This window comes from Kogia breviceps, chromosome 5, assembly GCF_026419965.1.
Source record: "Kogia breviceps isolate mKogBre1 chromosome 5, mKogBre1 haplotype 1, whole genome shotgun sequence".
Lineage (NCBI taxonomy): Eukaryota > Metazoa > Chordata > Mammalia > Artiodactyla > Physeteridae > Kogia > Kogia breviceps.
This window is the reverse complement of record NC_081314.1, coordinates 37,671,283-37,684,233: the sequence shown is the minus strand read 5'-3', so window position 1 is coordinate 37,684,233 and position 12,951 is coordinate 37,671,283.

Here is a 12,951-nt window from a genome sequence, read left to right as displayed (position 1 = left end):
ATTTATTTATTTAAAAAAAAAGATTATAACCCCAATAAAACATCAAAAAGCTCCTCCACCAATAGTCAATCAATTTAAACAACCTTTATTGAAAGCCTACTGGGGCATTTTGTAAGATACTCGAGATACAGGAACAGGGAAGGACTTCCCTGGCGGTCCAGTGGTTAAGACTCCATGCTTCCACTGCAGGGGACACGGGTTCAATCCCCAATCAGGGAACTAAGATCCCACGTGCCGCATGGTGCAGCCAAAAAATAAAAACCAGGGAAGACCCAATCCCTGACCTCTATAAGCTCACGATTGGGGAATGGGGGTGTGGGGGAAACAGATACATAAATTATATGACCAGGTTTCCCAAGTGTTCCAGGCTGAATCATGTCCCCCCAAAACTCTATATGTTAAGTCCTAAGCCACAGTACCTCAGAATGTAACCATATTTGAAGATATGGTCCTTAAAGGAGTAATCATATTAAAACAAGGTAATTAGGGTAGACCCTAACCCAATCTGACTGGCATGTTTATATGAAGAAGAAATTTTGGACACAGGCAAGTACGGGAGGAAGATGTTGTGAAGACACAGGGAGAAGACGGCCATCTAGAAGCCCAGGGGCAAGGCCTGGACAGATCCTTCCCTCACGGTCCTCAGAAGGAACCAACCCTGCTGACACTTTGATCTTGGACTTGCAGCTTCCAGAACTGTGAGAAATAAATTTCTGTTGTCACCACCCAGTCTGTGGTACTTTGTTACAGCAGCCCTAGCAAACTAATACTCCAAGCTATATTCTAGACTAGTGGTCCGCAACCGTTTTGACAACAGGGACCGGTTTCGTGGAAGACAATTTTTCCACAGCTGGGACAGGGAGGGGGAATGGTCCAGGCGGTAATGCGAGCGATGGGGAGCGATGGGGCAGCGGCAGGTGAAGCTTCGCTCGCTCACCCGCCACTCACCTCCTGCTGTGCGGCTCGGTGCCTAACAGGCTGTGGACCGCTAATGGTCCACGGCCTGGGGGTTAGGGACCCCTATTCTAGAGTAGTGGTGCACAATTGTTTTGCTGAATCAGAGTTGCCTGGAGGATATATTAAAACAGACTGTTAGGCTCCAGCTACAGAGTTTCTGATCCAGGAGTTCTGGGTGGGGGACTCTAGAACCTGCAATTTTTTTTTTTTTTTTTTGCCACACCACACAGCTTGTGGGATTTTTAGTTCCCCAACCAGGGATCGAACCCAGGCTTTCAGCAGTGAGAGCGAGAAGTCCTAACCACTGGAATTCCCTAGAACCTGCATTTCTAACATGTTCTCAGGTGATGCTGGTGCTGCCGGTTTGAGCACTACTCCCTAAGAACCACTGTTTTAGGGGTACAAATTCAAGATAAAGGCTAGATCTAATCTGGCAGAATCAAGACAGGAGACTTCTTGCTCCCTCCCCGCCCCGAGACTAAAACGGGAAGTTTTCAAACCTGAGCTTCACACCAAGGTGCAGTAACAGGAGGTCAGCTGCCCAGGTATGCTCACCCCACTGGAAGACACAGTCAAAAAGCTGCACCTTGTAGCAATCCCAAACCTTGGGACACAGTAACCCTGTCCACCACTAAAACACGGCCATGGATGAGTCCTGGGTTCTGATCATTAAGACCGGCAATCCTCCCTGTATTGAGAAGGTCATCAGGAGGGTAGATGGGGGATGCAGTTCAATCCTCCCTGTGTTACCAAACCCAAGTTCGTGTGCCCAACACACAGGGAAGCTAAACAAACTGAAACGTCGGAGTCTGGAGCAGAAAAAGGTTTATCGGGGCTTCCCTGGTGGCACAGTGGTTGGGAGTCCGCCTGCCGATGCGGGGGGCGCGGGTTCATGCCCCGGTGCGGGAGGATCCCGCGTGTCGCGGAGCGGCTGGGCCCGTGAACCATGGCCGCTGCGCCTGCGCGTCCGGAGCCTGTGCTCCGCGGGGGGAGAGGCCACAGCGGTGAGAGGCCTGCATACCACAAAAAAAAAAAAAAAAAAGGTTTATCGTAGGGCCAAGCAAGGAGAATGGGTGCCTTGTGCCCCAAAACCCCCGAATTCCCCGAAGGGTTTCAGCAAAGCATTTTTAAAGGCCAGGTGAGAAGGGGCGTGGGTGGTTGTTGCAGACTTCTTGGTGTCAGAATCCTTTGTTCTTGCAGCTGTCCATGTAGGTCAGGTCACAATGTTCCTGTAAACCTCCAAGACAAATGTTATTCTCTATTCTGCTTTTTATCCCTGTATGAATGGAAAAGCAGTATACCCTTAAAGGTCAGAGCTTTGAAAATGGGCTCTATATTTCAGGCTCCAGGCAACATTCTTTCATTCTTTCTTTTTTTTTGGCTGCGATGCACGGCTTGCGGGATTTTAGTTCCCCGACCAGGGATCGAACCCGTGCCCCCTGCAGTGGAAGCATGGAGCCCTAACCACTGGACAGCCAGGTAAGTCCCTAGGCAACATTCTTAACTCAAAGCAGAAGCAATAGAATACAAAAGTTAGGGCTTCCCTGGTGGCGCAGTGGTTGAGAGTCCGCCTGCCGATACAGGGGACACGGGTTCGTGCCCCAGTCCGGGAAAATCCCACATGCCACGGAGCGGCTGGGCCCATGAGCCATGGCCACTGAGCCTGTGCATCCGGAGCCTGTGCTCCACAACAGGACAGGCCACAACAGTGACAGCCCCGCGTACCGCCAAAAAAAAAAAAAAAAAAAGTTAAACACATCTAATATGGAGTCAGATTTCTTCTTTGCTATTACACCTGCCTTGAGAAGGTCGTCAGGATAGTAGATGTGGGACAGAGGTGTTCTCTCCTGTCCAGCCAGAGGCTGACAACTGGAGGGAGGGGACAAAAGAACTCCTCTCTTGCCCTCCCTACAACCCAAGCTACTTACTGGGCCCCTGCCCCCGAGTCACACTTGAAAGTCTCAAGCCTGTCCCTCCTCTGGCTGTGCCCCTCTCCTTGGCCAAGTATGCTCAGAACCCATCCTAGCTTCTAGATCAGCTCCAGATCTGAACCCCCTGCCCGAATGGCTCTGGGCTGCTTCCCAGGCGTGCACAAGCCTCCCTCCTTGGATGTCACAGCCGAACTACACTGCCAGTATACAAAGCTCTGGGCCCCAGGGATGGTGAAGGGGAATGAGCAGAGCTTGGACCTAGGAGCCAGGGTGTGTGAGAGGCTGAGCAGTGCATTGGTACCTGGGGTGGAAGAAGCCCTAAACTGTAGCATTTACTGATTTCCACAGTTATCAACACTCCCACTGGGGACAATTTCAAGATACCAATGTGAAGTCAACAGGCTCACAAAATTCCTGAAAAAATAGCTCCTCTTGCTATGGCACAAAGGCAGGAGTGGGAAAAGCACAGGGACAGGCTAGTGGCCTTCATTTGTATTTTTGCCCCAGCCCTGCATATATTAGAGGTAAGCCAAGAGCATCATTTCTGCATCAACAAGGATGTTGCTCTGGGCATGACTGATTGTAGCTAACAGAGATAAGCTCACAAAGGAGGACCCTTCCTCCCTAACTGGGTTCCATGCAGAAGACAATATTGTTGGTTGCCTACCCGACAGCCATTCTCCAACCCCTTGTTCTTTCTGGGAGAGACTGCTGCTCTCTACAGAGGGTGAAAGACACTACATACCAGCTTTTGAAGCTCCTTTGCCACATGAGACCCAACTGGCCAGTGGCAGCTGAGACGTGAAGTCTGCTGGGGCCTCCTGAGAAAGGTCCCCCCCTAATAATCAAGAGGAAGGTCTCTTCTTCTCTGGACACAGTGTCTCTGTTGTGATGCCTCATGGTGGTGCCCTCTTGCAATGTTACAAACATGCACAAGATCACAAAGAAGGATCAGAAGTTCCTGGGTTTTGTTTTTATTAATTGTGATAAAATACACATATCATAAAATTAACCATTTTTAAGTGCATAGTTCAGTAGTGTTAAGTACAATCACATTGTTGTGCAACCAATCTCCAGAACTTTTTTCTTATCAATATTTTTTGAAGTATAGTTGATTTACAATGTTGTGTTAATTACTGCTGTACAGCAAAGTAATTCAGTTATACATATATATATACATTATTTATATATATATATTTATTTATTTCATTTATTTTTTTGCGGTACATGGGCCTCTCACTGTTGTGGCCTCTCCCGTTGCCGAGCACAGGCTCCGGACACACAGGCTCAGCGGCCATGGCTCACGGGCCCAGCCGCTCTGCGGCACGTGGGATCTTCCCAGACCAGGGCATGAACCCGTGTCCCCTGCATCGGCAGGCGGACCCTTAACCACTGTGCCACCAGGGAAGCCCTACATTATAATATTCCTTTCCATTATGGTTTATTACAGGATATTGAATATAGTTCCCTGTGCTATAGAGTATCGCCTTGTTGTGTATCCAATCTATATATACTAGTTTGCATCTGCTAATCCCAAACTCCCACTACATCCCTCTCCTACCCCCCACCCCTTGGCAACCACTAGTCTGTTCTCTATGTCCTTGATTCTGTTTCTTTTTCATAGACAGGTTCATTTGTGTCATATTTTAGACACCACATATAAGTGATATCATATGATATTTGTCTTTCTGACTTACTTCACTTATCATGATAATCTCTAGGTGCATCCATGTTGCTGCAAATGGCATTCATTCTTTTTTATGGCTAATATTCCATTGTATATATGTGCCAAATCTTTCTTTATCCATCCGTCAATGGACATTTAGGTTGCTTCCATGTCTTGCCTATTGTGAATAGTGCCGCTATGAACATAGGAGTACATGTATCTTTTTTTTTAAATTTTTTTAAATTTTGGCTGTGTTGGGTCTCCGTTTCCACGCAAGGGCCTTCTCCAGCTGCGTCGAACGGGGGCCACTCTTCATCATGGTGCGCAGGCCTCTCACTGTCGCGGCCTCTCCTGTTGCGGAGCACAGGCTCCAGATGCGCAGGCTCAGTAGTTGTGCCTCACGGGCCCAGTTGCTCCACAGCATGTGGGATCGTCCCAGACCAGAGCTCGAACCCGTGTCCCCTGCATTGGCAGGCAGATTCCCAACCACTGCGCCACCAGGGAAGCCCTACATGTATCTTTTTGAATTATAGTTTTGTCTCCAGAACTCTTTTCATCTTGCAAAACTGAAACTCTGAAATGCCTCTCCATCCTGCCCCTCCTTCATCTCCAGGCAACCACCATTCTACTTTCTATCACTATGAATGTGGCCACTCTAAAGTACTTCATATAAGTGGAATTATACAGTATCGTTTTGTGACGGGCTTACACTCAGTGTAAGGTTCATCCTAGTTGTGGCATGTGTCAGAATTTTTCTAAGACTGAATAATATTCCCATTGCATGTACATGTGCCACATGTTGTTTATACATTCAGACGTCAGTGAACACTTGGGTTGCTTCCACCATATTTGGCTACCATGAATAATGTTGCTATAATGTGGATGTACAAATACCTTTTCAAGATGCTGCTTTCAATTCTTTGGGGTATAATCCCAGAAGTGGCATTGTTGGATCATATGGCAATTCTATTTTTAGGACTGCCATACTGTTTCCACAGCAACTGCACCATACACTGTTGGTGGGAATGTAAATTGATACAGCCACTATGGAGAACACTATGGATGTTCCTTAAAAAACTAAAAATAGAACTACCATACGACCCAGCAATCCCACTACTGGGCATATACCCTGAGAAAACCATAATTCAAAAAGAATTGGGCTTCCCTGGTGGTGCAGTGGTTGAGAGTCCGCCTGCCGATGCAGGGGACACGGGTTCGTGCCCCGGTCTGGGAGGATCCCACATGCCGCAGAGAGGCTGGGCCCGTGAGCCATGACCCCGGGCCTGCGCGTCCAGAGCCTGTGCTCCACAACGGGAGAGACCACAACGGTGAGAGGCCCGCGTACCGCAAAAAAAAAAAAAAAAAAAAAAGAGTCATGTACCACAATGTTTATTGCAGCTCTAATAGCCAGAACATGGAAGCAACCTAAGTGTCCATCGACAGATGAATGGATAAAGAAGATGTGGCACATATATACAATGGAATATTACTCAGCCATTAAAAAGAAACGAAATTGAGTTATTTGTAGTGAGGTGGATGGACCTAGAGTTTGTCATACAGAGTGAAGTAAGTCAGAAAGAGAAAAACAAATACCATATGCTAACACATATATATGGCATCTAAAAAACAATGGTCATGAAGAACCTAGGGGCAAGACAGGAATAAAGGCACAGACCTACTAGAGAATGGACTTGAGGACATGCGGAGGGGGAAGGGTAAGCTGGGACAAAGTGAGAGAGTGGCATGGACATATATACACTACCACATGTAAAACCAATAGCTAGTGGGAAGCAGCCGCATAGCACAGGGAGATCAGCTCGGTGCTTTGTAACCACCTAGAGGGGTGGGATAGGGAGGGTGGGAGGGAGGGAGATGTGAGAGGGAAGAGATATGGGGATATATGTATATGTATAACTGATTCACTTTGTTATAAAGCACAAACTAACACACCATTGAAAAGCAATTATACTCCAATGAAGATGTTAAAAAATAAAATTAAATTAAAAATAAGTAAATAAAGTAAAATGCCACATTAAAAAAGTAGTTTCTAATAATCTTAACAACAGTTATGATTGCCACAAATAATATAAATTATGATATAGTGTAAATTTTAATCTGTTATTGACTATACTAGATGACACAATGAAATGCTTATTTGCCTGAACCCATATATAGACTCCTAGCAGTTACATCATTGAACTGACACAGGTGTTTTGTATTGTAATTCAAAAACCACAGATGTCCTTGCCATTATGAATCGTATTCCAAAATAAGGAAATACATCTTGGTCTGGTTTTGCTTTGAAAAAAGAAAAAGGATTTAGGGGAAGAGGTAAGAGAATCAACTATAAAAAACTTCACTCTTTTACACTTTTACTACAAAAACCTACATTTTCTGTTAGGATCAAAAACTGGAAAGCACTGCTGTGCAGGAAAGGTCTGGTCTTGAGCATCCCGTGTTCCCCTAGCACTTGAGGACCCCCTGGAGCAGACAGGTCAGCCCGGCACCCCCTGCTGGGCGCTCCTGCTCTGGGTCCCCCTCTAGCTTCGCAGGAACCTTGGGGGAAGGGAAACTCCTCGACACAACCCCCTCCCCGGCACACTTCTGCCCCTGAGCCTTGAGAGGTGACTCGGAGCTAATGGCGGGCGAGGGAGGACCATGGACAGACGGCAGGGCGCAAGTTCACCCCGGGTTAAGGCAGGTGAGGTGTCACCCTTTGGCTGCAGGGTCTCTGCCCACCCCAATCCCCAACACATTCTCCACTCTGGCCCTTCTTTCTCTTTTAACTGTGTTGTTGGCATACCATCACATCACAGAGGTCGGCCCTGGAAGGGATGCTGGAGGGTGTAGTTCAATCCCCTCACTTCACAGAGGAGCGCTGAACCCAGGATGGGAAAGGGAACCTCTAGAGACCACTGAGGATATGGAAGTTATTTTTACTGTCCAGCATTAAGCCAATGATTCCTGCCCTCTGAGGTAGAAGTTCACCTTGGACGATGCCAGCACCAACTAGAACACTAAGGATCCTCCCTGTATGTTCTCGTCTGGGGGACTGGTGATGAGATAGGGACTCGGTCATCTTCTGTCCCTTGTTTTAGATCCTCCTGAGGAAGCAGTGTTTGAAGGCTGAGGTCATCACTGAGTCAGTCTTTACTGACAGGGCAGTTTCTGGCTGAGAAGGCCTAAATCAAGAGCCACCCCTTAGTGACTTCAGCCCAGAGGGCTTGTGAGAGACCTACCACCCAGGCTGAGCGGGGAGAGGACCCTCAGGGCACCTCACTGCCCCAGGGATGACTCCTGCTTTCCCCTCTTTCTACTTAATGGCTGGGACCTAGGGTCTGTATAGGCCTCACTGTCTGCAAAGTTTTTAATACACCTCATTTAGTCTTGCAGCCACTTGAGTTTATCCTTTTTACAGATGAGAGAAAATTTTACTTAGGGGATGGGGGGATAACATTAGACTATTATGTATTGAATCCTTGCCTAAGAGCTTCCTCTTTAGCCCTTCCCAAACAACCCACATCTGCAGAGATCAAAGCAGACCTACTAAAAACCACTCTGCCAAGGAGACCCCAAGCCCAGTGCCTCTCTGTTACACATAACAGCTGAGAACAGAGTCTAAGGCCCAAATATCTGGGTTTTGCAATCCGACTCTCTACTCAGTAGCTGTGTGACCTTCAATAAGTTACTGAAACTCTGAATGCTGGTTTCAGAATCACCTCTTGGGGTTAAGCAATACTGGTGTGGCTGCTAATGTTTAACAACCAGCTCCCTGGGAAGGAAAAACATATGTATGAGTGTGTATGTATGTATTATTCTTACTGAAAGGCTATGCAGCACACAATATATAAACCATATAATACGCTTTACTGTAAATTCCATGTAAACAATTCTCATAGAATGCATTCCTTTATTTTTGCCAGAGTTGCAACTGACAAACAAGTATAGTTCTGGCATGAATGTTAATTGATATTTTAAGTATATTAATACAACAAAACAAACAATAAGAACTATGTTAGAACTTGACTTGTTTATCAGTGATATGAGAAACTGCTGAATCAAGTAATAGTTTTCAACTACTGGACAATTTCTTCACTTCTCTGTGCCATTTGCAATGGTTCATGGCAATAGACTTTTAACCTGTATTATTAACATTTTCTCCATCACTTTCTGAAGTCTAGAAAATCAACAAAACAATAAATTAAGCCCTGATTCAGAACATGTGCAGCTTTTCACGGTATCAATAATCCCTTGGCAGGGAGTTGGGAAGAGATGTGCAGGGACACACCATCATGAAGTATTCAGACATCAGTCTATTCCTCAAAAATCCTGTCAGATAAAACAGTTTAGAAAAAGAACAGCAATTGCAGGGGCAGGGGAGGGGCAAAAAGATATCGAGAGAATGGAAGTGTTAGGTGCTTTCCACTTTTGGAAACTACCCTACTTGTGTTTAACTGCAGAATCTCTCAGGAAATGAAATGCCTCTTGTAGGAGGGAAAATTATAGATGAAAATTTACAAGTAAAGCAACAAAGTAATGGGGGGGGGGACTGCTGAGGTTAAGGATAAGGAGGGTTCAGAGAAAAATGAAACGACAGAAGAGAAAACCACTTACCTTAGAGACCTCAGAAGATCATACTCAATTCTATGTACACCACTAGGAAAATGGGAGAAAAAAAGTTTAGGAACACCATATTCACCCCAGGTGTTTTGTACTGAGTTTTTTTAAAAACACTGATCTCACCCTCTTTAGTAATTTATGTTAAAATGTAGGGGAAATGCTGATTTTGAGAGCATGATTACCTTCTAGGGAATGTGCCCCATATAAAGCGTTCTGTAGAGGTTCTGAGCTTCCTCCAAGACTGCCCTTATGGATCCTACACCCGTTCAATGCACTGTTGCTCTAAGTGGATCTACTACTCTGGTGTCTGAAAATCACCCCAAAGCCACCAACTTTCACACTGTGAAGAGCAACTCTGACAAGTTTCCTAGAACCCAGGCCATTGTTGTTCCTACAACTTTTAGACAGAGTAAGAGATAAGAAAAGCAAATGTAACAAATTTTAACAGGCTGAAATGTGTGTAAAAACTAAAACCAGATCCATGAACTGGCTGTCTTTACTCATTTACTCAGCTGTAGCATTCCCAAAATTTGGAAGGACTTTAATCTCTTTTGTTTTCCATCAACCACACATTTATTTAGAGCTCAATGTTTCTTACACTGTGCATAAAAGGGGCAAAATACAATGCAAATTTGTACAATAATCGACAGAATATGATCAACATCCTGATGAAAACCCAAAGTGGGTTAACTGGGATTTTTTTTCTCCAGAAAGCACACTTTCCAAGGAGCCCTCAGAAGAGTTCAGCACAGAAAAAAAAGGGGGGGGGGTTATTTGGTGGAGAAAGTTTGGGGAAAAACTACATCCCACTAAATCCTTCCTTAGGATCCACGATGCACATTTGCTCATTAGAGAACAGGAATGCCACAAAGACATCTCAGTAACCTTGGTTAACCCAGTATTGCCACATTTGTTTAATCAAGAAGCCCATTTCTCCCACCTAACATCGGTTAATATTCACAGAAAAGTAGTGGATATCACTGGTCTTGGAGACAACTGCAGGGAATGCTGATTTAAGTAACTACCTTAACTTTGCCCACGTGGCTGCAACCACTGGGAAAGGGAAAAGGAGGTCGTGGTCCTGCTGAGGCTCCTTATCCCATTCATGGCCAAGGCTGAGTCTCAGCTACATCAGGACCCTACCCCTTCCTCTCTCACCGTCTCCTTCCCAGAAAGACCACCTTATCAAACACGGCAAACCATTATTCAGCTGGCATTACAGGAAACAGTAACGATCCTTGCTGGAATCTCTAAACAAACTCTACAAAAGGCTTCTTTTTAAAACAGCCCTGCATACAGACATGCCCCCTCCCCCCACTGAATCAGAGATCTGTTCAATGCATAGGAGACCCTGCTCTGCTCCAGGGAAAGTAGTAAGTTAAATTATACATGGTCTTACCAAAAAGTCAGGATAGAAAGATACCAAAAACCACAGCTGGTTAGAAATAATATTTATTATTCCCTCCCCCCCATGTACAGATTACTTTTCAGAAACAGGAAGGTATTATCCATGTCTTCATCAATAACAGTTTGTAGAAAATAAACATAATTCCTATCTTGTCAACAATATAGTTCTATCATTTTTTTAAAAACAATAGCCATTTTATTTTTCCATGTTAATTCAAGAATAGCTTCAAGTTTTACGTTTCAGATCAAATCAAGACAATCTTTGTTTCTAGGTAATTTCCTGACAGAGCCCCTCCCCCCAGCCCCTAAAAAATTCTATATCCTAAGTGATAAACTCTTCTTGTACATTCAGCAAACTTTATATTGGAAAAGAATAACTGAGATAGGTACTTACTCTCGTGCACAGTAATAAATCTAGCTGAGCTTCTACACCTTGCTTTGCAATGATGTTTGCATAAAATAAATCATATCTTATCAAGTTACAATGGTAATTTCTTGAAATGTAGTTACGAAAGCTATACACTTAATCTACTGAAATTTCCTTCTAATTTCTGAATCTGTAATTAAACCATCGCCATAAGGAAAAGCTTCATCCCAAGAAGATGTTCCCCCTTTTCCTCAGCTATTTCTCTCTAAAGGCTTGAACCGTCTCTCAGATCATGTAAAGAGATACATTAAAAGCACAGGAAAAAAATGTTTTAGCTCGCTGACATAATGCCCTTAAGTTTGCTGACATAATGCCCATATTTTAACTTTAAAATGTAAAATCAGAGTTAAAGCATCACTTAATTCATACAGTACATTGTTCATTAATCAACAGTGTCCCACCAACTCAGAAGTTCCCTAAACTGGTTGTCTTCTCTGCATTTAGTAGGTTTATAACCAATGAATGACTCAATCAAAGAATGTGCTTGTAATAGGCTGCTGGTTTAATTCTAGAATTAGAAGTTTCAATCTTGGGCTATTTTCAAATACAGAAATGCTACAAGTGGCATATGAACTATTAATTTTGTTTCCCATTACCTACAGGAAGAATTTGTTCAAATAAAATTTTACAAGGCAAAATGCAAATCTCTATACCTATATATAGATGTATACATGTATATATTGAACCTAACTAAAGTTTTATAAGCAATACTAACATAGTTCTGGTTACACATTCCTAAAGACTTAGTAACTGTTTTAAAGATATATGTTATAAAGAGGCTTATGCAAAAGGCAAAAATTAAGAAACAACATGATCTTTGAGGTTTTCAGTATTACTTCAAAAAAGCTGTTTCTATTCCCCATATAAGAAAACTGTGCATTTATCTTAGAAAAAAAAATTATAAAAAGATAATGCTATCATGTAAAGAGTTCACAAAAACTATACTGTATATCCCATAAAAGTCATACCTATTTAAGGTAAATCACGATTATGGTTTATATTGTATTACAGACATCACCATCACCTTTCCTCTTTAATAATGAGAGGGTTTAACTCTGTTTTAACTTAACCAGTGCCACAGAAATTCAAGTCCCAGTAGCAACAAGTTAAACAAGGTTATTACAAAATAAGGCATTCTGCTCACATGTCGTTAAAGTAACAGGCTGAGTATAGTAAAATGGGATCTTTTCGTTTCTGTAATTTTATACAATCCAAAAATTATATAGAAGGCAATTTTACCCAAAAATCCAATTAACTGCTATCTTCCAGGGCAACAGAAAAACATACATAAAATCCTCAACTTTTTGGCAATTTTCTCCAACTACCATAAAGACGTTGATCTTGTCTATTTAATAAAAGCCCAGTATCAGAAATATGGATGAAATGTCTCTGACTATGCCATTTCTAAGCCTGTAGGTCACACACTAAATGATTTTTCAAATTATAGACTAAATCTAATTTGACAAAATCCCTGTAGTGTTATTTAGGGGGAAAAAAACAAGTGGATTCAGAACACACTTGCACACCCACACCCACACACACAGGCACACATCAACATATTGAACAGTTTTCTTAAACATTGGTTGGTTCTCCAGAAAGACTCCAAATATTTATCATCAAGCTACAGCATGTGTGTAAGGGGCAGCAATGCAACTTTCTTAGCACAAAGTAAGAATCTGAATGAACTTTTAAACAACTAGTACCTGAACCAAAGATTTTGCCAAAGATGAACTCTGAAATACATGTTTTTTGAAATCTGGACTCAACTGCCTGTTGCACTTGTACATTAAGTGTTGCTTAGATAAACAAAAATAGAGCATAAATTCATTACTCTACTATCTAAAGATTTAAAGCAATGGTTATGTCATCAACAGGTAAAATGCACCTAATTTGGGTCTTTTGACACCTCTTGTTTTAAGTTTATTGTATGATAAAGTTCTTCA